A 26,267-nucleotide genomic window follows, 5' to 3' on the forward strand; every position below is an offset into this window, starting at 1 on the left:
CTAGACAGTTCATGATAATTTTATCATAATTTAAATAGCAGAGCACAAAATCCCATAACTGCCACAGTTAGCTGTTGATATCAGAATATGTTTAAAGTGTGACACAAAAAAAATTAACTATGAAAATGTACAATTAGTTTTCTAAAAAAAAAAAATTGGAGTATGATGGCACATATTTTCAAAACACTTTAAATGGAGTACAGTATGGCATTTTAGCTTATCTGTCATATTATTTCCTTGTATTCTTTGTTAGTTTCCCAACCACAACCGCTCACATTTGGTTGTACTTTATTAAGTACAAATAAAACAACTTTCTTGAAATTTTAACAACATTCTTATGTATTGTTTTGATGAATTGTATATTGTATTTCAGTTGAATAGGATACTAATGCTTTTTGTGGGACTTCTGCAACAACAAATGGGTACTAGGGGACATATCAACAAAGTTGTTAAATGGAGATGATGTGGTATTACAAGTAGACTTTGAACAGGAATTTTAGCAAATCATAGAACAATGAAATGCAATACTTGAAGTCATGTGAGATGAAACTGACTACAGACAAGACAGTGTTTATGTCAGCAAATGTGGAAATCAAACAAAAGTGAAAACTGAGATAGAAAGGAAAACAGCAAAACAGATTAACAAGTTGATACATTTAAGATATGTGGCTGAGAAGAAGGAAGCTCTAAATGGTGACTTCAGTGCTAGAGTCAGAGATACTGTAGCAAACTGGCACTAAGTGTCAGGAATAGCATGTGACAGAAAAAATGCCAACAAAGCTCCAAAAATTTCTGTAATAAAGGAGCATAACCAATGTTTCTACATGACACAGAAGCTTGGTCAGTGAAATGCTTGAGGTGATAGAAATTAAGTGGTTAATATATGTGGTAGGATGCACACTGTGGGACAGATGATGATGACATGAGGACAGTATAGAAACCACGTAAGCTCTAAGTACAGGGAAGACCACTGAGAGCAGGTCATGGTGATTTGGTTATATGTGCAAGGGAGCAGAAGACACTGTGGTAAATTGGAAGATTTAGCAAGAATTCATGGGAAGATGTGGATGTGCAGCCAAGACATAGATGCATCCTGCCAGAGAAGACTCATGACAGTCAGCAATGGCTGTTGAAGAAGATAGGGGAGTGTCTCTGAACTGAGAGGTGGTGACAGCTGACACAGCACCATGACCTCATGTAAACATGACAAAAAGGAGATTGATGATGATGATGATGATGATTTTATTTTCATCTGGGTAAGTGAATTAATCAGCTTCCTATCTTCTTATGGAGTCACAAGTCATCATCTCCATAAGTCATTGAAACAATGAGTTTTTTAAATTTTATTTATTTATTTTTTTGAAAAACAAAATCTGTCTGGAGTAGCCCCCCCAACACCCCCCCCCCGCCAAAATGTTTGTCTTTTTGGCTTTTCCTGGTTAGGGGTCACCACAGCGGAACTCCGGTTCGCTAATGATTGGCAGTAGATTTTTATGGTGCCGAGTTGCCAGCCCGATGCCCAACCTTCAGCGAAGGCACGTCCATTCACGCATGTCTTTCGAACACCACTTGACCGTGGAGAGGACATGCAGACTCCACACAGAAGGCACTCCAGCCGAGAATCAAACAGGAGAACCTCCTGCTGTGAGGCAACAACGCTACCGCTGCACCCCCGCCAAAATATGTAAAAAAAAAAAAAAAAATTCTCATTACACAAAAGAATTATGGAGATGATGAGTTGTGAATCAATAAATGATTAGGTTTCTGAACTAATCATTTATGATCTCTTTTCAGGTATAACCTTGCTATCAAGGACAAGGGTAAATGAAATATTGTTAGGGAAATGCCTAGGGCGGCCATGGTGGTGCAGTGGTTAGCATTGTTGCCTCACAGCAAGAGGTTCTCTGGTTTGATCCTCGACTGGGGTGCCTTCTGTGTGGAGTCTGCATGTCCTCCCTGTGGTCGTGTGGGTTTCCTCCGGGTGCTCCGGTTTCCTCCCACATCTCAAAGAAATGCTGCAGGTGGATTGGACACTCTAAATTGGCCCTAGGTGTGAGTGCATGTGTGTGTGTGCATTCTGTGGAAGGTTGGGTGCCAGGCTGGCAACTCAACACTGTAAAACTCCACTGCCAATCATGAGCAGACAGGTGATCCGCTGTGGCGACCCCTAACCGGGAAAAGCCGAAAGAAGAAGAAGTTAGGGAAATGCCCATTAAGATGTAGGCTAGTTAAATATAATATAGTTAGACAATTAACCATCAAGATGCAGGCAGCATATATTTAATGTACTTTAACAAAATACCCATCAAGATGAAGGAAGGAGTGGGATGGAGTAGGAAGAATAAGACCATGGCAATGGAAACTGACTTTTGGGATGGGCATAATGTTCCTCACCACTGTGAAGGAAGCCTGAGTCTGTGCAGAATGTACAGACGTACAAGCTCAGTATAGATAATTTATCTTTCATATAGCGTACGTTCTTAAACTATACTTTTCAGTTGATGGCGACCCTTTATTTGAGGTCCAAGCTATATAGGGATATTCACGTACCCCCTTGCTGAGTGCCATACTAATGCAGCATATGTTAGTAGATGAGACAGTTGTGTTAATGTGACTGTGAGGTACCCACTGTCTGTCTACATGGACATATGGACATAGCTCTTCAAATGACTTAACTGTATATAAGTCCATTTATAGGATATTTGATAGACTATAAATGGACTTATATACAGTTAAGTCATTTATAGGATATTTGATAGACTACCCCTTACTGACTCTAAAGTTATATTGTGAGACTTTAGTGTCAGTGTGGGAACTGATGGAAAGAAATACAGGGGAGTGAGTGGGATCAATATTTTAACCAGTCTGAACCCAGATAGTGAATAACTGCTTATGCCCTATTTCCTGCTTATTTAAAGAAAAAGTTACCAAAGCAAATAAGGATTCATCTTCAATAGCAAAAAAGAAATTCATCATACACATTTAAAACTGGCATTTGGCTAGTATAGCTTGTTTTGTCAGTGTTTAACAGCTTTGCTGAATAGAGCTTTATGAAAATTTTATATGATTTATTTCAGCTCTGACTGAACATTACAGAAGACCCTAATGATTCAGTGTAGGGTATTGCTTAAAAGTACAAAGGACAATGATTATAGAAAACACTGGAGTGAAATGTGAGTTTGTATAAAACGGAAGTGATTCTACAAATTTTGGTCATTACAAAATGGATAAAGATAATCTCTGTTCATCTTACTTAAGCATGTATCCTGTCATTGGGCATACATATCACATGACATTGTATGTCTAAGAAACGATGTAGAAAAGTGGGAAAGATCTTCCTTTTCTCTTCATGATTCTATAACATATCATTGAAATGTCAGTAACAATAACTTCTTTAACACATAAAATAGCTTGTGATCCTGTGGGTATCACAGATTTCTAAACTGTAAGACACAGACTGGACATATAATCTTACCAGATATTACAATCTGTAGGCAAAAAATTGAATGCTTTCAGAGTCTTAATCTGGGGCACTGGCGCAATGTGATCCAGGCTGATAAAGCAGAACATAGATCAGTAATTAATTATAGTCTTACAACAGTGGTGATGGCGTAGAGCTGGATCACAGGGCTCAGCAGGCATCTGAACATCTCAAGCCCTTAGTAAAGTGGTCCTGGTAAATACTTAGCTGAAGCTTCTGGCTAGGATGAGTTTAATTCCCACCTCTAAAAGAACTTCTCCTGTACACTTGAAGGATTGTGAAATCTGAATTGACCATATCAAGACCTTAGTACTTTAAATGGCAACAAGGAATTATGTTCTAAAATGGTTGGTGTTTCTCACTGCAGTAATGTCAGAACCTGCTAAGGGACAGCATTGGTGAGGAAAACCATCAATATAATGAAATAGATGATCCATATGATGATAGTGGAGAATGTTTTTAGACCTGACTAATAGGTACCAACAGTTCAGGTAAGCAACAGCTGTACCAGTCAGTTTGTAAAGACAATGAGCAATGACTATTGACTGGCCTCAAATTTTGGAAAATAAGGTCATTATGGCAATTAAATAATTCTTGAAAGAAATAATGGTGAAGTAGATGAGAACCCATTGAAAATGTTGAAGGAGAAGTCACTGTTAAAGCCTTTTCAGTGTTGTGTGGAAGACAGGGACAGCAACTTTGGTTTGATAAACTTGTTGTGTGGAAGACAGGGATACCATCTGTGGTTTGGTATACTGGGGTGGTAATCTCCTATTTCAAAAATGAGAGCAGGATTGTGTATTCTAACTACAGAGGGGTTATGCTGCTTAGTTTCCTATAGGATCCTTAAGTATGTATGCTGGAAAGGAGACTGCATGAGATAGATAAGGCACTGATCCAGACCCAGAAGGGGTGATACAGATAAAATAGTGAATCTACACATTGGCTTCCATGGATAATGTACCGATTATGGGAATTCAGAAAAATAGCTTTTGTGTATTTTCTGTCCTGAATAAGGCATATAACCTTGTACACTGGAAGGTCTTGTGTTAGGTGCAACAGTAGTACTGGCATCACAAGACTGGTACCACATGACCTTCAGTTTGAAGAGTTGTGGCCTCATTCTCCATTAATTTCATTATGTTCAAATCAGGTCTAGGACTTTGCCACATTTGGGGATATGAAGGTTGAATTCTTTGTTGCTGCTGTCCTCTTGACCTTAAGTGACTGTGATTTCCAGCATGCACTGGAATTGTTCTCTGATGAATCTTTAGCAGATGGGATGAGAAACAAAATCTCAAAAATTAGAAAACATGTTTGTCTCCCAGAAAAAAAAGTAAATTGATCTCTTCAACTGAGAAAGAAGCAGGTACTGCAAATGTTGGAGTTTTAAGTATCTTGTAGTTCTGTTCATGAAAAAGGGTAAAGAAGATCAGAAGGCTGACTGAGTTAACTATCAGTGATAGTTTGAGGTGCTAGATAATGTGGAAGAATCTCAGAGTAGAGTTACTCCTCCTCCATGTTAAGAGAGGTCATAGGTCAAGTTTGGGTAACATGAGAATTCCACCTAAGCACCTCATACAGAAGGTTAACCAGGCATATCTACTCTGCGTAGGTCCTTAGGCAGATTTAGGATTATATCCAACAAGTCAACTAGAAATGCTAGGGGAGCCTTCAAAGTGAGATGAGAGCTGTTGTAAGAAACACAGTTCTGGCATATCTTGTTCAGTTTGTCACTATGGTAGGCAGTTTACAAAATGTATGCATAGATAGACAATAAGCATGATTCCATAAGGTGTGCTTATCTGTGTTATTTTCTCATGAAACTACCTACAACTAATAATGATATAAAGGCTAAGCATCTAGTATACAGCTATTTTGACCAGGGCACTACAGAAATGCCCCCTTCTCTTCACTAGGGTACAATAGTGCAACCATTATGTCAGAGGAGCAGAAGGACAGACTGCTACAGGGGACTGTCAGTATGAACTTACTACATCTGAAACCAGTTACCAATATCCAACCTGTGTCTAATGGAAAACTGTTGAGTGAAACTAATAACCACATTGTCCAGGACATAATGGAGAATGCCAGTGATGTTTTAACACATGTCTAATGATTGCTTCTCATGTACTACCTTAGGAAAGCCATGGAGAGATTATTGTGTAACACGTTTCTGGCTAGAATGTCCTCACACTGTGTGAGAGAGCAAATACCAGGACATAATAGCCACAGAGCTCATACATAGATAGTGGTTATACCAGTTTATTTCATGGAAGTGTCAGAAGCATGACGACTTTTGCCGCATTTTCATTTATCACAAAGTGTGACAACTCATCCCGTGAACAGGTACAAATTATTTAGTATTGTTTTCAGTCATTAATGGTTGCAATTCATCAAGTCAGATAATTAGCGTATTTTCCATCAAAGAGTATAATGGCATTTGCTTATACATGTAGGGAACTTTGGTTCTGTCTGTGAAGCATGGGAAAGGAAAATGGAAAATAGCAGAGCCATGTACTTAATTTTATATCTAAACCAGAAGCAAAAAGCACACAGTGTGCATAAAAATGTAGTTTTGGACCCACATGATATTGTTAATGAACTAAGCAAATTGTCCTCATTTAATTTATTTACACCTAATACATGGGGTATATCACACCTGCAGCTGCCTACATACATTCCTAGATTACTGACCTTTTCTTTTTTTTTAAAGCCAGAATAAAGGACATTAACTAAGCAAAAGTAAATATATTGTGAACAATAGATAAAATGTAATAAAGTGCAAATGATACACTTTAGCTGTTTCATAATGGCACAATATTTTGTGTGCCTGTTAATGGAAAATTAAGTGAAATATGAATAAATATGTCTATCTGAATAATCAATAGTGCACATTATGGGTCTGATTCCAAAGGACTTATTGTCAGTATAAGACTCTGTTCTTCAGTCAGTGCTTGCTTGAATTTTATTATTTGTTAGTAATTGCAGGTGTGGAGGTAGCCACATTCTTTCATTTCCTGTCCTTGCCTATTTAAGTGGTACAGTCTGAAATATTTTCTGCTTAAAAAACTCAGCTTTGGCTGCTAAGATCTAGCTTTATTCAACTGGACGTATAATAGATTTTAAGTACCTTTATCTGCATTTTTTTTCAAATAATACAGTATTTAAATTGATTTAACTGTGTTGTATGATTATTAACTGAACTGGAAGTTTTGACTCTGTTCTTCAGTTAGTGCTGCTTGAATTTTATTATTTGTTAGTAATTGCAGGTGTGGGGGTAGCCACATTCTTTCATTTCCTGACCTTGCCTATTTAAGCGGTACAGTCTGAAATATTTTCTGCTTAAAAACCTCAGCTTTGGCCAGCTAAGATCTAGCTGTATTCAACTGGACGTATAAGAGAATTTAAGTACCTTTGTCTGCACTTTTTTTCAAATAATACAGTATTTAAATTGAGTTAACTGTGTTGCATGATTATTAACTGAACTGGAAGTTTTGACTCTGTTCTTCAGTCAGTGCTTGCTTGAATTTTATTATTTGTTAGTAATTGCAGGTGTGGGGGTAGCCACATTCTTTCATTTCTTGTCCTTGCCTATTTAAGTGGTACAGTTTGAAATATTTTCTGCTTAAAAACCTCAGCTTTGGCTGGCTAAGGTCTAGCTGTATTCAACTGGATATATAAGAGAATTTAAGTACCTTTATCTGCACTTTTTTCAAATAATACAGTATTTATATTGAGTTAACTGTGTTGCATGATTATTAACTGAACTGGAAGTTTTGACTCTGTTCTTCAGTTAGTTTTCCCACCCTCCCTCTCTGTTTCTGTTTTGGTGTTAATCTTAGTGGCTTTGAAACTGCCCGCCCCTCTTGTAAATTTGTGTTTGGATACTACTTCTGGGCCCATCTCATTTGCTCACTCAACTGAGTGCAGTGAGATCATATTCTGATTTCAGGCACTCCTACTGTGTACAAAGAGAGCATCTGGGAAAGAGAACAAAAACAAATGTAAGCTGGTTTCCTGCCTTTCCTGTTAAGTGGTCTAGACTGGGAGCCCCCAAGCCCTTTGTGTTGGAGGGAAGCCTTCTAGCTTAGTTTTGTTTCTTATAACTAGCCATTTTTCTAGTTTCAGCACTCAAATCAGTTTCTTTGAACTCAGCACTTGTTCAGAACTCATTGTAAGCACTACATAAGCTTCAAATTACTACAGCACTCAGCTTTCCTCACTTGTCTAGTGGAAAGCAGTTTTTAGTACTTAATAAATAAGCACTTATCCAGGCATGTCTAAGGGTCAGCTCCCAGTGATTTCTCCTGTCTACCTGATGAATCTGGGCATCTTGGGGCAATGCAGCAATTGCCTCATGTACACAGACAACCCTCTCCTCCTATCACCCAACACCACAACCTGTGAGAGATGCACTTATACAGCCAAACTGGAAGCAAAGCTCTCTTCACCCAAGACTGGACTAGACAGTCAAGAGGAGAAGGTAAACACTTGCACCACACCACACTCATCACATAGTCCCTCAAAACCTACACCACCAAAACACACACATAGAAACACAAAACACACACCTACATTCGCGGAGGCTCTCAATAAAAACCTGCCCAAGCATCAGGGACATCCAAAGCATAAACGCAAGCAAACTCCACCCCCCAACACAACCCAAATGACACATAGCCCACAAACTCAGTGTGCCACTCAACCACAGCCCATAAGGCATAACAACGTACCCAACACTCTAGTCATAGGTGACTCTATAGTCAGGCACACTGATGTTCCACTCACTAGACTAAACAAGGAGAAAGTTACTGTCAGCTGCCTGTCAGGTGCCAGGATCCGCCACATAAAGCATGCACTCAGGTCACTCCACAATAAGTACAAATATGACACTGTCATTGTCCATGTTGGTGTGAATGACCTGAGATGTACCTCCCTGGACTACATGGAAAGAGACATGGAGGAGCTCTCCGATCTTGCATCCCAGGCAGGTATGACCCTAACCCTGAGTAGCATCCTGCCATCACCCAGAATGATACCACAGTACAAGGACAAAATGATTTACTGCAACAATTGGCTAAGCTTCTGGTGTCATTCTAAGGGGATCCAGTATTTGTCTGCCTAGGACGACATGATCGACAGTCCACGATGCTTTGCCAGAGATGGCCTGCACCTGTCACCCTTAGGATTCCGGATACTGGCTAAGGCTCTTGCCACCCCTATAGTGCCTTTTTTAGGCAAGTTTCAAATGACAAATTCACCACCGTAACAGGTATAAGCAAGCAAAATCTGAGGGTAATGCTACTCAATGCTAGAAGTCTAAACCTCAAAATGCACTCACTCGAGGCACTCCTTAAAATGGAGAACATTGACATCTGTGCAGTGACAGAGACCTGGTTCAAAGCTCCAGAGAGCACTCCTGAATTACCAGGCTTCAATTCATATCACACCTTTTGGCCACCTAACCCAGAAAGAAGCACTAAAGGCGGACGCGTGTCCATATTCATTAAAGATATCCACACCTCCAGGCTAGTTGCACAGCATAATGCATCCGAGATTATCCAAGTGCAACTAACTCTGGGCAAGACCGCAATCCAAATTGTAGCTTGCTACAGACCCCCCACCATGCCCCAGGATTCACACTCCTCATTTCTTGATACACTGGAAAGTATTAGGGTACAACCCAACACCCTAATAATGGGCAATTTCAACTACCCTACCATTAACTGGGAAAACTACTCATGTACCAACTCTTTTGCTCAACGTTTTCTAGAATTCATAAATTCCAACGCCTTGGATCAACTTATTCACACCCCCACCAAGGGCAGCAATATCCTAGACGTGGTCAATACTAACATGGGAAACCGGTGTTCCACACCAGAGGTAAATTCCTCGTTGGTCAGATCCGACCACAAGCTAATCAGCCTAGACATCCACATCCCATCCCCAGCACCAATTAGGGAAACCATCGTAAAAAACTTCTCCAAAGCCAACTTCACACTTCTTAAGACAGAAGTGGCAAACTTCATGACACCCATGCAGACAGACAATAGAGGTATGACTGCCGAATCCTACAGAAATGCACTTTATAAGCACTTACACGAGTGCATGGATCATGCTATCCCTAATAGAACCAAGATGTTATCCTCCACAAAAAGGAAGCCAATCTAGTGGTCCTCTGCCATAAACAAAATCTACAACAGAAGAAAGAAACTGTTGCAAAAAGTAGTAAAATCCCATGACTGGAGGAACTCCCTGGTCAACCTCAGTAAGAAGATGAGATCCCTTATAAAATCCTCCAAAGCTAGTTATGAAAACAAAATTGCCACTGACTCTAAAGACAACCACAAAGCATTCTATAGCTATATCAATAATCTAAATGGGAACACTCAGATCTGCTCTGAGTTACAGCACAATGGCACTAAATATACAGAACTAACTGATATTGCCAACATCCTAGCAGATAGGTTCAATGCTAACTTTACCCCCCTCTCACCCCCTAGAGAGCCCAAATCTATACCGGAAGAATGCAAAGTTCCTATAATCATGGCTGCACAGGTAAAAAACACACTCTCCAAAGCCAAGAACACAGCATCCATGGGACCTGACAATATCCCAGGCTACGTTCTACATGAACTACAGAATTAACTGGCACCCTACCTAAGTACCATGTTCAATCATAGCCTCACCTCAGGCTTTGTACCCACTGAATGGTGCACCGTGATGGTTATCCCACTCCACAAAGGGGGAGCCACTACGGACCCTGGGAACCACCGCCCCATTAGCCTGACGAGCTGGAACGTATCATCGTGGAACTCATAAACAAAAACATTGGTAATCTCCAAACTCTGGACCCTACCCAGTTTGGATTTGTAAAAGGCAGATCATGTCTCCTAAACCTGATTGACTTCTTTGAAGCAGTCACCAAAGCCATAGATGAGGGTAAAATGGTTCACACAGCTTATCTAGATCTCGCCAAGGGTTTCGACACCATCCTCCACTCCACTCTGGAATTATAGATAAGCTCACAAAACTAGGTATAAATCCCTATGTCACAAGATGGGTTGCCAACTGGCTCACGGACAGAACCCACACTGTGAAAGTAGCGGATTCCAAATCCGGCATCAGACCAGTGACGAGTGGAGTACCACAGGGTTCAGTTCTGGGTCCTCTCCTGTTTGGTATCTACTTCTCTGAAGTGCAGGCCAACACAGAAGGTCTTTGGCTAACAAAGTTTGCAGATGACTGCAAACTAGGAGCCATAATCAAAACTCCAAACGATGTGGACAAACTACAAAAGGGCCTCACTAAGACAGATACCTGGTGTCAAAGCCATGGCCTGAAGCTCAGTGCCAAAAAGTGTATTGTCATCCCCTTTGGTAAAAACTCTGTACCCATGAACTACCACATAGCTGGTAGTCTACTTAATGCCAAAAATTTGATGAGACCTTGGGACACAGGTGGACAGTAGTCTCTCCTTTGATAATCACATCGCCACAGTGGTCAGGAAATCCTTCTATGTGGCTCATCTCATCACAAAAGGATTCTCATCCAGAAAAAAAGAGGTCATTGTTCCCCTCTACTCATCACTCATTAGACCCATTATAGAGTACAATGCCCCTTTTGGTATGTACCTCACAAGACATCTACAACAACTGGAAAGACCACAGAAATACCTCACAAAAAGGATTACTGGCCTCAAACAGATGCCCTATGCAGACCGTCTCAAAAAACTACAGCTTTACTCCATCGCATATCGCCTACTCAGGGGCGATCTCTGCCTAACATACAAAGCTATGTCAAACCCAGAGCTGTTGGACATGCTCCACTTAAAGAAATCCCAATCCCTCCGAGCTACACGCTCTAGGGAGCTAAACCTTGTCACCACAATAAACAGAACATGCTGGAGGGTTAGATTCCTGTCCCAGAGACTTCCCATACTCTGGAACAGACTACCTATGTCAAACAGAACTCCTCATTAGCACTCTTCAAGAAAACTCTTGATGATTGGATGGGAAATGGGAAATTCACCCCGGGGATCACTTCTGTGGCTCTGCTCGACAGGGACACAGGGAAATAATTTTCTTGAGTGGCGAAAGCCAGGGTACATTTTTTGGCTAGGCTTGTATGGGCCCTAGGGCTGATAGCCTAGTACCTACCTATGAACCTATGAACATACTCCATCCGGTGCAGTGCACTAGCAAACACGGGATTATCAAGATGAATGTTAAGAAGTCAGAATGACAAAGAAGACACACTTTTATTGAAAAGAGAAGTTGTTTTTCCTCTGTTTTGCAAAGAACATTAAAAGAACAGAGCACTATACAGATGTTCACATTAAGGAAGAAAGTATTAAGGTACAAACAGTTAAAAAGAAATTACAGTCTGTACAAATTTTTTAAAGTAAATATTTAGAAGGTGGAGATTGGGGAATGGAATATGATGGTATGACATATGGAGTAACAAAGAAAGAAGAATAAGAACATTTAGAGCTATTTCTTCAGCAGAATTATACAATGTGTTTACAGTTTTACTAATAACCATGCCTTAGGGTAATATGGTATATTTTATAGTTATTATGCACTTTTAGATATATGTATATGGCTGCTTAAGATTATGATGGAAGTTTATAATGAATATAAGAAGACTTCACTGCATTGTTACCTACCTGACAGAATTATTATTATTATTTATTTCCCTTCTGCTTTAGTATTTCCATCTACCCTAGTGATCCTGTGTATCACTGGGTCGACCACCCTAGTGACCCTGTGTATCACTGGGTCTACCAATCTCTCCTACTGCCCTTGTTTTATCTCCATTGTAAGGCTGAGGCCAGCATAGAACTTAAGGGTATCGGGTCGGGGGGGGGGGGGCAGCATTCTGTTGGCTGCTTTCATCTGGCAATTATTTTCTTTTATGATCTAGTCCTTGGTATCCCATTGTCCTCTGCATTTGTGTGTTACATATGAACACTATTCTCCTCTATGGATCACACCTCCCTGCAATGAATCATTCCGTCCCTGCCAGTGCTTCAGATGCCTGAACTGCTAATCGAACCCAGGTCACCTGGGCCATATCTATGGTATTATCCTTCCACACCATGGTGCTAGCCTAGAATTATTACATTCTTATCAAATATAGTAAATCAAGAGAAAAGCCAGTGAACTGAAGAGCAATTTCTTTATTAAATAATGGCTACATATTACTGGTTAAAATACTGCATTTCAAAATGAAATGAAAATTAATATCAAATATAGGAAACAAAATGATCACTTTAACTTTTGGTACTAATACAAGGAAGACTTTGGAGATATTAAACATGTGTGTATGTAAAAGGACTAATAGGAATTGCATATGGTATCATATAAAGTCCTGATGGGACTAAAGTCAATATTCAGATAATATAAAGTAGTATGGCATAGAAATGAGTATGTGCTGAAGAAAAAAAATTGCAACAATAGACAAGGGATATTTACTGATAAATTTTAAGTCACAACACTGAAATGTTTAATCAACCAAAAAATGTAAAAGCAATTTAGACTGCTACTAGAAATTAATTTGAGGGTTTTACAAATCCACAACAGGGCCAACATAAAAATATATAACAGACAATATGAGATGATAGCAAGAAATTCGATACACCAGTTTGGTAAATCAAAGCTACATTCCCCTGTTTATCTGAATATTCAGCATTATGATACAACTTCAATACTGCACCAGAAATATGCCAACAGTACACGTGACAATAAAAATGCACAACAAACTTTTTTGTAAATACTTTACATAATAACTTAAATATAATCAAATAGTTATATATATGCAATTAAAACAGAAAAATGTAATTGTTATGGAATTATAAATGAAGATAGTGACATCCTGTGGCCAACAATGATATTGTTATGTTCAAACAAATAAAAAACCTCCACCTCCTAATTAGACTCTCCCTGGTGCCAAAAATGATGGTTGCTATATGTATACTGCTTGAAGACATTATGAAATTATTTATATTTTTACACTTTCACTATTATAAATATTCATTCACCCCTTGTCAAAATTCTCTTAAAGTTAAGATCTGTCTTCTTTCTTTTCTTGTTGGGACCCATCTGAATCACTTTATCAGTACCTGTAGACATAAATGAAGCTGCTGGATGCATATGCAGGAGCTTGTAAAGTACTTTATTAACATTTACAGCTAAAATCATTTAAACATTCAGCAGTTCTAAACTTTAGCATACAAGAAATTGTCCATACATGCAATACCATGCAGGAACCTGTTACCAAGTAGCTAACCCATTCATTCTGTTTAACAAGTGACGTGATGTGATGCAGAATAGAAAATACATTTTACACATTTACTGAAGTCTTTGTTTTTGAAAATGTTTAGAATAACAGCAGTCTCCATAATGTGGACATATAATAATACATAACAGCAAGAAAATGGAAGAAAACAGTCATGGTGACATATAAGATGGCTGTGCCATAACAGGATAATGTGGAATGAATGATCAATTACAGCAACAACTAGCTACGTGTCAGAAAAATTAAAAAAAAGGCTTGTAGGTGACTTTTTCAAGTAGAAAATATGTTTGGATATAGAAAAAGAAATTAAACAAATGTGAAATGCAGCACTAGATGAAATGCACACTATAACACAATGTTGGGAATCTATAAATGTATATATTTATATATGAAGTATATATTTGTGTAAGTCATTTTATTCGGTTTAGGGACTTGCATCTAATATACACGTTTTCTGTAAAAGTGGAGGTTGAATTAAATAGGGAACATTTCATTATTTTTTCTGGAATATTTGGGTGTGTGTACTAAATCTCTTAAAAATGGTGGGTCGAAGATGGAGCATTCTACATGTATGTTTTCATTTGTTTTGTGCATGCATTTTTACAATTTCATCCTACACTTGATACTAAATTTGATACATTATCAGATAATAATTATGCTAGGATGCAAATATACAGCAAATTAACACTAAAATATATGGTATAATAATGATATACATACAAAGTTTTATGGAAAAAAATCTGAAAATGGACTATTAACTTACCAAATAAAATTTTAAGAATTGAGCAATGGTATTTGAACGTTCTTCAGGAATATACTAGCCTAGTCTGGTTACAAAGTTGCTGTATCCAGGATTGTTAGTAAGCTTCTGAGCCCCCAAACCTTTCTGTGTTGGAGGGAAGCCTTCTAGCTTATCAGGGAGAGTTGTAAGCACTAGGTAGCCTATCCTCCATGGGAAGAGCGAGTTTTGGCCCAGAAATTGTAGTTTATTTGGCTGTTTGGGCAGTTTTCCATCTCTTTCAACTTGCTGGCTTAAAAGCCTACATTTGTACTTGTTCCCCACCTTTCCTGTCCAGGTACAGATTTGTTGCATCCAGGACTCTTTTTAAGCTTCTGAGCCCCCCAAGCCTTTCTGTGTTGGAGGAAAGCCTTCTAGCTTATCAGTGGGAGTCCCAAGAAAACGGTCCAGGCGGCAAGCAAGGATGGTAGTCCAATGAAACTTTATTAAAAGTTAAATATCACAAGCTTCAAATATCACAAGTTTCATTGGTTTACCATCCTTGCTTGCCGCCTGGACCATTTTCTTGGGATTTGCAGTTCAGTTTACGGTCTTTGCCTGTTTTTTCACTATTATCAGTGGGAGTGGTAAGCACTAGGTAGCCTGTCTACCATGAGTGGAGAGGTTCTTGGACCAGAAATTGTAGTTTATTGACCATTTGGACAGTCTGTCCATCTCTTTCAACTTTCTAGTTTAAAAAATCACATCTGTGCTTGTTTCCCATCTTTCCTGTAACTAACCTACTGGGTAGCACTAGAAATCCTTAAACTGATACAAGCCTTCTAGCTTAGGAGAGAGACTTTGGAGTGATTAAGTATCAGTTTTCTGTACTTTCCTGCTGTACTTAACTGTTTTCCACCTAAACACAGATTTTCCAGCATTTATTGTGATTTAAAAGCTTGTTTTTTTCACATATTGTACTTATTTGACTGCCTGCACTTTTAAAAAGTTGTTTTTTGTTTAAATAATTTGTTTAACTGTTGTAGGCTACACGCTAAAGTGCAATAGCCTTTTCTGATCGTTTGTAGTCATTTAAAGCTGTTTTAAGTGTATTTTTTACTGTTTTTGCCTTATCTTTTCAAAAAAAAAAAGAAAAACAAATTCCTTGTTTCCTGCCTTTCTAAGCTAGTATAGTCCAATTTTCAGGCTAGTACTGAATTCAGGGCTGTGATACTAGTTTCTGAGTTGCCCATACCTTAGTTGGATAGAAGGAAGTTTCTCTGTTCACTTGTGAGAGAGGGGAGCTTTGAGCAACCTATCTGACCCTGGAGGAGTGGTTCCAGCCCAGAAGTTAGAAGTTTAATGGCCATTTTGGGCTAATTTCTATCTCTTTCATTTCCCTACTATAAAAACCATGTTTGCATGGTTTTGCACACAAGGCAAGGCTCTTTATTCACCCCTCACTAACCAAGCGACTAAGCAGCTCACCCTACTATTCAGGCATGACCAAAGGGCAACTTCAGGTGCACTCTCCAGTCCAGCTGGTGAATCTGGGTATCCTGAGTCAATGTTACAACTGCCTCATGTACACATACAACCCTCTCCTCCTACCACAAAACACTAACATATGCGAGAGATGCAATTATACAGTCAAACTGGAAGCTAAGCTGACTCCACCCAAGACTGGAACAGACAGTCAAGAGGAGAAGGTTAACACTTGCACCACAACTCCAGCCACTCACAGACCTACTAAAACAGCACTGGCAAAAAATACACATAAATACACAAAATCATACTCTGAGGCTCTAAATAAAAACCTGCAAAAGCATCAGAGACCTCCAAAGCAGACACTCAAACAACCTGCACTTCCAGTCACAAACCAGACAACACATAAAAGACAAAATCAGTGTGCTGCACAATCACAGCCCTTAAGGCAAAATAACATACCTAACACACTAGTAATAGATGACTCTATAGTCAGGCACACTGACGTCCCACTCACTAGGCTGGACAAGCAGAAGGTTACTGTTAGCTGCCTGTCGGGATCTAGAATCTGACACATAACACAAGCACTCAGGACACTCCAGAACAAGTACAAATATGACTCTGTCATTGTTCATGTTGGTGTGAATGACCTGAGACATACCTCCCTGGACTACATGAAAAGAGACATGGACGAGCTCTCTGATCAGGTAGCCCAAGCTGGTATGACCCTGACCCCGAGTAGCATCTTGCCCTCACCAAGAATCATACCTCAGTATAAAGAAAAAATGATCAATTTCAACAATTGGCTAAGCTTCTGGTGTCATTCAAAGGGGATCCAGTGTCTGTCAGCCTGGGATGACATGCTCGACAAGCCGTGTTGCTTCACAAGAGATGGCTTGCACCTGTCACCCCTAGGCTTTCGAATACTGGCCAAGGCTCTTGATGCCCCCATAGTGCCTTTTTTAGGCAAGGCTCAAAAGTCAAACCCACCTCTGTAAACAGCACAATTAACAAAAAACTGAGGGTTATGCTACTCAACACCAGGAGTTTAAATCTCAAAATGCATGCGCTCGAAGCACTCCTCAGTATTGAGAACGTTGACATCTGTGCAGTAACTGAAACCTGGTTCAAGGCTCCAGAGAGCACCCCAGCACTACCGGGCTACAACTCATACCACACGTTTCAGCCACAGAACACGGACCGAAACACAAAAGGAAGGGGTGTATCCATATTCATCAAGGATACCTACACCTCCAGGTTAGTGGCGCAGCATGATACCTCTGAGATCATCCATGTGCAACTAATATCAGGCAAATCTGCAATGCAAATTGTGGCCTGCTACAGATCAGCCTCCATGACCCAGGACCATCACTCCACCTACCAAGCACCCTGATATTGGGTGATTTAAATTACCCTACCATTCACTGGGAAAACTACTCGAGTACAAATTCCCAGGCCGAGCGCTTCCTGGAATTCATCATCTCAAACACCCTGGATCAGCTGGTAAACTCCCCTACCAGAGGTGAAAACATATTGGACCTGGTCATCCCCAACATGGGCAACAGGTGTTCCACACCAGAGGTCAACCAGTCACTGGTTAGATCAGACCATAAACTAATCACTCTGGATGTCCACACCCCACCACCACCCCCATCTAAGGAAACCACAGTAAAAACTTTTCTATAGCAAACTTCACCTTACTTAAGACAGAGGTGGTAAGTTTCAATGCCCCCACGCTAAAAGATAATGCTGACCAAGATGCAGAAACCTTTGCAAATGCACTCTATGAGCACCTACAAGGATGCATGGACCATGCCATCCCTAGCAAAACCAAGACTCACTCCTCTAATAGAAGGAAACCAGTTTGGTGGACCCCTGCGATAAACAGGCTATACAATAGAAGGAGGAAACTAGTTCAGAAAAAAAGCAAATCCCAAGAAGGAAAGGCATCCCTGATCAGTATCAGTAAGAAACTTAGGTCCCTCATGAAATAATCCAAGGCTAACTTCGAAAGAAAAATAGCAGAGGATTCAAAAGATAACCACAAAGCCTTCTTTAGCTATGTTAAGAATCGAAGTGGCAACTCGCAGATATGCACTGAACTAGTGCAAAATAGCACAAAATATACTGAACCTACTGATATTGCCAACATCCTGGCAGATAGATTCAGTGCAAACTTCAACCCCCCTCTCACCTCCAAAAGGGCCCACAGCAATACTGGAAAAGTGTAGTGTCCCAAAAATCACAGAAGCACAGATGAAAACAGCCCTTTCAAAAGCCAAAAACACAGTGTCAATGGGACTTGCATGAACTACAGAACGAACTAAACCCCACCTAAACACGCTGTTCAACCTCAGCCTCTCCACAGGCTATGTGCCCATAGAATGGCACACAGCAACGGTTATTCCTCTCCACAAAGGAGGGGCCACAACTGACCCTGGTAACTATTGCCCCATATGCCTAACTAGCCTGGTCTGCAAGGCTATGGAGCGCATCATCATGGAACTCATTAACAAAGACATTGGGAACCTCCAAACACTTGACCCGACCCAGTTCGGCTTTGTTAAGGGCAGATCATGCCTACTAAACCTGGTTGACTTCTTCGAGACAGTCACCAAGGCCATAGATGAGGGAAAGGTGTTTCACACAGCCTACCTTGACCTCGCCAAGGCTTTTGACACAATTCCCCACGCTGGTACTACAGAAAAGCTAACCAGCCTGAACATAAACCCCTACATCATGAGATGGGTTGCCAACTGGCTTACAGACAGAACTCACACAGTAAGAATAGCGGGCTCCAGGTCCGACTCTAAACCAGTCAGAAGTGGTGTCCTGCAAGGCTCGGTCCTGGGAACCCTACTGATTGGCATATATTTCTCAGAAGTACAGGCAAACTCAGGAGGACTATGGCTAATCAAGTTTGCCGATGACTGCAAACTGGGAGCCATAATTGACTCTCCGGCTAACACAGACATCCTCCAAAAGGGCCTTACTGAGACAGACACCTTGGTGTCAAAGTCATGGCCTCAAGCCAAATGCCATAAAATGCATAGTCATCCCGTTTGGGAAAAACAAAACACCCACAAATTACCACATAGGTGGCAGCCCCCTTAATACAGAAGAGGTAATAAGAGATCTGGGGACCCAGGTAGATAGTAATCTCTCCTTTGACAATCATATTTCCAAAGTAGTTAGGAAATCCTTCTATGTGGCCCATCTAATTACTAAAGGGTTCACATCTAGAAATAAAGAGGTTATAGTGCCCCTCTACTCGTCACTCATTAGACCCATCATAGAGTAGAATGCCATTTGGGATGTACCTCACAAGACACTTCCAACAGCTGGAAAGACCACAAAAGTACCTCACCAAGAGGATTACTGGTCTCAAACAAATGGCCTATGCAGCCCGACTGAAAAAACTCTGGCTGTACTCAGTGGCATATTGCTTACTCAGAGGTGATCTCTGCCTGACCTACAAAGCCATGTCCAACTCAGAATTGATGGACATGCTCCACCTAAAGAAATCCAAGTCACCGCGAGCCATACACTCTAGTGAGCTAAACCTCGCCACAACAATAAATAGAACATGCTGGAGGGATAGATTCCTGTCACACAGACTCCCCATGCTTTGGAACAAAATTCCAAATTACATCAGGCAGAGCCCCTCACTAACACTCTTCAACAGAAACCTTGATGAGTGGATGGGTAACAGAGAATACACCCCTAGGATCACTTCTTTGGCTCTGCTTAACAGAGGATCAGTTAATTAATCAATGGGGCGGTGAAAGCGTAAACACACTTGCTAGGCTTATACATGCCCTCGGGCAGATAGCCCAGTACCTACCTATGAACCTTTGAACCTATGAACCTATGACTTTCTCCTCTAGTTATATTTACTTGCTGTTTACATGACAGCACTCACTAAGTACTACACTGATTTTCAAAGCTAGTAAAATACTTTGTGTTTTCTTTTCTAACTGGTAGTATATGGAATAGATAAAACTCCATGCACTACAAAGAGGTATGATCGGGTTTCACCAATCATAATAAATTATTATGTGTTCTTGACATGGTGCCAAGATTCACCTCTCAAGCTTCACTGTTTAGGTGAATTTCTTGCCATCAGTGTCTTGAACACATAATAATATGGTTAGAGAATTGATCATAATCCTCTATATTAACCTCTGTGGTTAAGTATGACACTCTTACCATTTGAAAATACACAATGTTATGAAATGTAATTCTTGGAGGCATACTATTGCTATGTGCATATACAATTTTTACTTCTTTCTTAAAATCTGTAATACTGAAGCTGCCACTGTTTGGCATATAACATCAATGTCTAAAACCTACTGCTATTTGAAATATTTTTCTTAAATGCAAAGAGGAAGTACTATTCACATTTCAGTAGAATTAACTAACTGTTCAGTGCCCTGTCTCAGAATAATTAAAAAATATATTTTGTCAATAAATCATTTATGATATAAATGGGGCTACACATATTGTAGCTCTTGTACACCTTTGCCAGATGTGGTTAAGTTTTTTTTTTCAGTCTATGCATGCTGTGCATCTTATGCATTATTTCTACCTTAGAGACAGGGGATGGGAACACAATTGTCACTCAGTGGTCATGGCCATCGCTGTTCTCATTTGTGATTGTTAGACATCATCGATAAGCAGTGTGCATGCAAGGTCACTGCACCAAGTGTGCTCTGTGCCACCCTTTCATTATTGTGCTTTGCTCTCTGACTGCTGTCTATCATGCATTTTACAGTTACATTATTGTGCTTTGCTCTCTGACTGCTGTCTATCATGCATTTTACAGTTACATTATTGTGCTTTGCTCTCTGACTGCTGTCTATCATGCATTTTACAGTTACATTATTGTGTTTTGCTCTCTGACTGCTGTCTATCATGCATTTTACAGTTACATTATTGTGCTTTGCTCTCTGACTGCTGTCTATCATGCATTTTACAGTTACATTATTGTGCTTTGCTCTCTGACTGCTATTATGCATTTTACAGTTACATTATTGTGCTTTGCTCTCTGACTGCTGTCTTTCATGCATTTTACAGTTACATTATAGTGCTTTGCTCTCTGACTGCTATTATGCATTTTACAGTTACATTATTGTGCTTTGCTCTCTGACTGCTGTCTATCATGCATTTTACAGTTACATTATTGTGCTTTGCTCTCTGACTGCTATTATGCATTTTACAGTTACATTATTGTGCTTTGCTCTCTGACTGCTATCATGCATTTTACAGTTACATTATAGTGCTTTGCTCTCTGACTGCTCTCTATCATGCATTTTACAGTTACATTATTGTGCTTTGCTCTCTGACTGCTGTCTATCATGCATTTTACAGTTACATTATTGTGCTTTGCTCTCTGACTGCTATTATGCATTTTACAGTTACATTATTGTGTTTTGCTCTCTGACTGCTCTCTATCATGCATTTTACAGTTACATTATTGTGCTTTGCTCTCTGACTGCTGTCTATCATGCATTTTACAGTTACATTATTGTGCTTTGCTCTCTGACTGCTGTCTATCATGCATTTTACAGTTACATTATTGTGCTTTGCTCTCTGACTGCTATTATGCATTTTACAGTTACATTACTGTGTTTTGCTCTCTGACTGCTGTCTATCATGCATTTTACAGTTACATTATTGTGCTTTGCTCTCTGACTGCTGTCTATTATGCATTTTACAGTTACATTATTGTGCTTTGCTCTCTGACTGCTATTATGCATTTTACAGTTACATTATAGTGCTTTGCTCTCTGACTGCTCTCTATCATGCATTTTACAGTTACATTATTGTGCTTTGCTCTCTGACTGCTATCATGCATTTTACAGTTACATTATTGTGCTTTGCTCTCTGACTGCTGTCTATCATGCATTTTACAGTTACATTATTGTGCTTTGCTCTCTGACTGCTATTATGCATTTTACAGTTACATTATAGTGCTTTGCTCTCTGACTGCTGTCTATCATGCATTTTACAGTTACATTATTGTGCTTTGCTCTCTGACTGCTGTCTATCATGCATTTTACAGTTACATTATTGTGCTTTGCTCTCTGACTGCTGTCTATCATGCATTTTACAGTTACATTATTGTGCTTTGCTCTCTGACTGCTGTCTATCATGCATTTTACAGTTACATTATTGTGCTTTGCTCTCTGACTGCTGTCTATCATGCATTTTACAGTTACATTATTGTGCTTTGCTCTCTGACTGCTATCATGCATTTTACAGTTACATTATTGTGCTTTGCTCTCTGACTGCTGTCTATCATGCATTTTACAGTTACATTATTGTGCTTTGCTCTCTGACTGCTGTCTATCATGCATTTTACAGTTACATTATTGTGCTTTGCTCTCTGACTGCTATTATGCATTTTACAGTTACATTATTGTGCTTTGCTCTCTGACTGCTGTCTTTCATGCATTTTACAGTTACATTATAGTGTTTTGCTCTCTGACTGCTCTCTATCATGCATTTTACAGTTACATTATAGTGCTTTGCTCTCTGACTGCTCTCTATCATGCATTTTACAGTTACATTATTGTGCTTTGCTCTCTGACTGCTATCATGCATTTTACAGTTACATTATTGTGCTTTGCTCTCTGACTGCTATTATGCATTTTACAGTTACATTATTGTGCTTTGCTCTCTGACTGCTGTCTATCATGCATTTTACAGTTACATTATTGTGCTTTGCTCTCTGACTGCTGTCTATCATGCATTTTACAGTTACATTATTGTGCTTTGCTCTCTGACTGCTATTATGCATTTTACAGTTACATTATTGTGCTTTGCTCTCTGACTGCTATCATGCATTTTACAGTTACATTATTGTGCTTTGCTCTCTGACTGCTGTCTATCATGCATTTTACAGTTACATTATTGTGCTTTGCTCTCTGACTGCTGTCTATCATGCATTTTACAGTTACATTATTGTGCTTTGCTCTCTGACTGCTATTATGCATTTTACAGTTACATTATTGTGTTTTGCTCTCTGACTGCTCTCTATCATGCATTTTACAGTTACATTATTGTGCTTTGCTCTCTGACTGCTGTCTACCATGCATTTTACAGTTACATTATTGTGCTTTGCTCTCTGACTGCTGTCTATCATGCATTTTACAGTTACATTATTGTGCTTTGCTCTCTGACTGCTATCATGCATTTTACAGTTACATTATTGTGCTTTGCTCTCTGACTGTTATTATGCATTTTACAGTTACATTATTGTGCTTTGCTCTCTGACTGCTGTCTATCATGCATTTTACAGTTACATTATTGTGCTTTGCTCTCTGACTGCTATTATGCATTTTACAGTTACATTATTGTGCTTTGCTCTCTGACTGCTGTCTATCATGCATTTTACAGTTACATTATTGTGCTTTGCTCTCTGACTGCTATTATGCATTTTACAGTTACATTATTGTGCTTTGCTCTCTGACTGCTGTCTATCATGCATTTTACAGTTACATTATTGTGCTTTGCTCTCTGACTGCTGTCTATCATGCATTTTGCAGTTACATTATTGTGCTTTGCTCTCTGACTGCTATTATGCATTTTACAGTTACATTATTGTGCTTTGCTCTCTGACTGCTGTCTATCATGCGTTTTACAGTTACCTTCCATTTGTGTCAGGGTAACCCTTGGCATTTGGGTTTGTACTGTCGAATCGCACTGCTATTCCTTAGTTAGCCAGTGACCCATTCTCCTTGTTTCTTTGCCAAGGAATTTCCTTCTAACATTCCTTTTGTATGTTTGTCTACTTGCTAAGCACCTCATTTCCATTTTATTTCATCCCTGCTTCTTGTGGTGATCAAGCATTATATTACATTATGTGTTTCCATCCTATGTTTGGATATAAAGCATGCTATTTATAATGTCAATAGAAGTGGTCTATTGTTATCTGACCTTTGGGATGCAATTTTGTTATCAGAATACCTATGCTGGATTGTAAGTTTTTTTTAGGAATGTAGCAAATATTCATGCTCTGAGGTTCTATGTCATCAGTGTAGCTTAGTTCTTTGCTTAGTGGTGGTGGCACTGGCCTTGACTGCTATGCTCCACCAATGTAGGTTCTGTTACTTTTGACATATTTTGTTGCAAGGGCATTTCTGTCTGAAGCTGATGTCATTACTCTTACTCTGTTTGGTAGACTTGGGTAGAATCCAGCTTCATAAGCTACTGATCCTTTTATGTATCTTGAGTTATTTACTTCCTGATGTGTTGACTGCACTGTGGAAGCCCCTTAAAATGCTTTGCATTCCTTTTTGGAATCCAGTCTGTATATGACTGGAATCATTCAGGTAACATGCCCTGCAATGTATCTTTTTGTGTGTGTTTGCATGTGTGCTTGGGCTAGTTTTGGTGTGTGTGTTTGTTTGTGTACACATCTATATTTATCAGCATATTATTCTCCTGTGCTCCAGTCAATTTAGTCAAGTTCTTTTGCAGACATGTCCTATCTGTAATACATGTAATCAGCTTACCCAATTTCAAGTCATCTGCTCACAGACTGTAGAATGCATCAGATGAAAAAGTTTGGGCCTAGGACAGAGCCCTGTGGGACTCCTTGACTGTAACCTCAAATTTCACCTGTCCAATTGCTGCATGATACTTGCCATGTACCATGCAGCTATCAATCTTATCCAGATTACATCAATACTTAGCTGTTCTAATTTATTGATCAGTGTTTTGCGTATGACCCTGTCAAATGCTAAAGTTAAATATATATAAATTACATTACAGCACAATTTTTCATTCATAGTTTTTTATATTGTTATATATGTGTGTGTGCGTGAGTGTACCTGCACATCTATACACGTGTGTGTGTGTGTTTGTGTATGTGTACTTGTGAGCAGGTGCACCCACACATGTATACATGTGTGTGTACTGTGCATATTTGTGTATGTGTGAGTATGCCTGCATGTCTGTGTCTGCATGTAGGTTGTAGGTGTATTTGCACATCTATACATTTGTGTGTGTTTGTGTGAATGTGGTTGTGGGCAGGTGCGCCTGCACATCTACACGTGTGTGTGTGTGTGTGTGTGTGTGTGTGTGTGTGTGTGTGTGTGTGTGTGTGTATGTTGTGCGTGCGTGTATGTGTGTGTGTATGTTGTGTGTGTGTGTGTGTGTGTGTGTGTGTGTGTGTGTGTGTGTGTGTGTGTGTGTGTGTGTGTGTGTGTGTTTGGGTGTGGCTGTGTAGTGTACTACTATATATAGAATGTGACTTACAAAGTAACTGGCACATGTGCAGTCAGATAACAGAAATCTCACTCTCACAGAAGTCAGTCAGATAAAACTGTACTGACTGCATATGATGTAGGAAATATTCTAACTTATTAATTCTAGGAATTCAGATTTAAAAGTATGGCCTGAGTCTGTATGATGAAGGCGTTCAAAGTTAATACAGAAAAATCAGTTATATTATAGGTGTAACAAACCCATTTTCAAACACACAGAAACATTAGCTATATTACTGAAGTGGCAAAACCATGTTCAAACATATAATAAATTATTAAAATGTTTGTATTTTTGCTCACCCTTTGCTTGCTCTCCAGCTGACCATCAGCTCCTCACAATGGTTGATCATGTGACTCTGTTGTACCTTAATGCCCTGGTTATCTTCCCGGGGGCTGAGACCAAACCCATTTTACAGCTGTATTTAAAACAAGTTGATACATGCAACTGAGAATCATTTGCAATCTGTCAATATTAATTACTAATTAGTGCCTTAAATTGCCACTAGAAAAAGGCTGCCAAATCCTAAAACATTATGCATGTTTATATTCACAGGTATGAGCATAGTACAGAGTATGAAAACCAAGAAATACTGAGTCTAGAAAGCAGAATAGGAATGCTGCAGCATACTGGCAAAGCAGAAAATAAACTGTCAGCAAGGACTATCTAAGGAACTGTGGCTAGTAAAACTCTTAAATGCCTGACTTAGTAAAAAGGCAGTACTTTCCATACTTTGATGATGGTCTGACATGGTTTGAAAAGCCATTAACTTAAAGAGAACTAGAAGTTAGTTTACGTTTTCCCATTCCATGCTGTAAGGCTATGTTTAATTTTTTTTTTCATTTCGTACTGAGGAGAGATTGATGATAACCATTCGGAGAAATCGTGGTAAGCATGTTTCTGCTGAGGTGCCCCAAGAAGAAATCGTTCTGCATTTAACGTTATCTGAAAAGTCAGTGACTGTGATCAATGCTTCACAGGCATCAACTTTGCTTTCTTTTTTTTATTGTATAT

The 26,267-nt window shown here is 39.5% G+C and overlaps 1 protein-coding gene across 2 annotated transcripts in view; it reads right to left on the bottom strand.

Annotated features, from left to right (window-relative positions):
• Positions 1-26,267, bottom strand: part of DLGAP1 (DLG associated protein 1) — a 5,750,587-nt gene that overhangs the window by 2,832,068 nt on the left and 2,892,252 nt on the right. The gene's annotated exons all lie outside the window — the stretch shown is intronic.

The sequence above is a fragment of the Protopterus annectens genome, chromosome 3.part0 (genome assembly GCF_019279795.1).
Source record: "Protopterus annectens isolate FY-2018-M chromosome 3.part0, PAN1.0, whole genome shotgun sequence".
Lineage (NCBI taxonomy): Eukaryota > Metazoa > Chordata > Ceratodontiformes > Protopteridae > Protopterus > Protopterus annectens.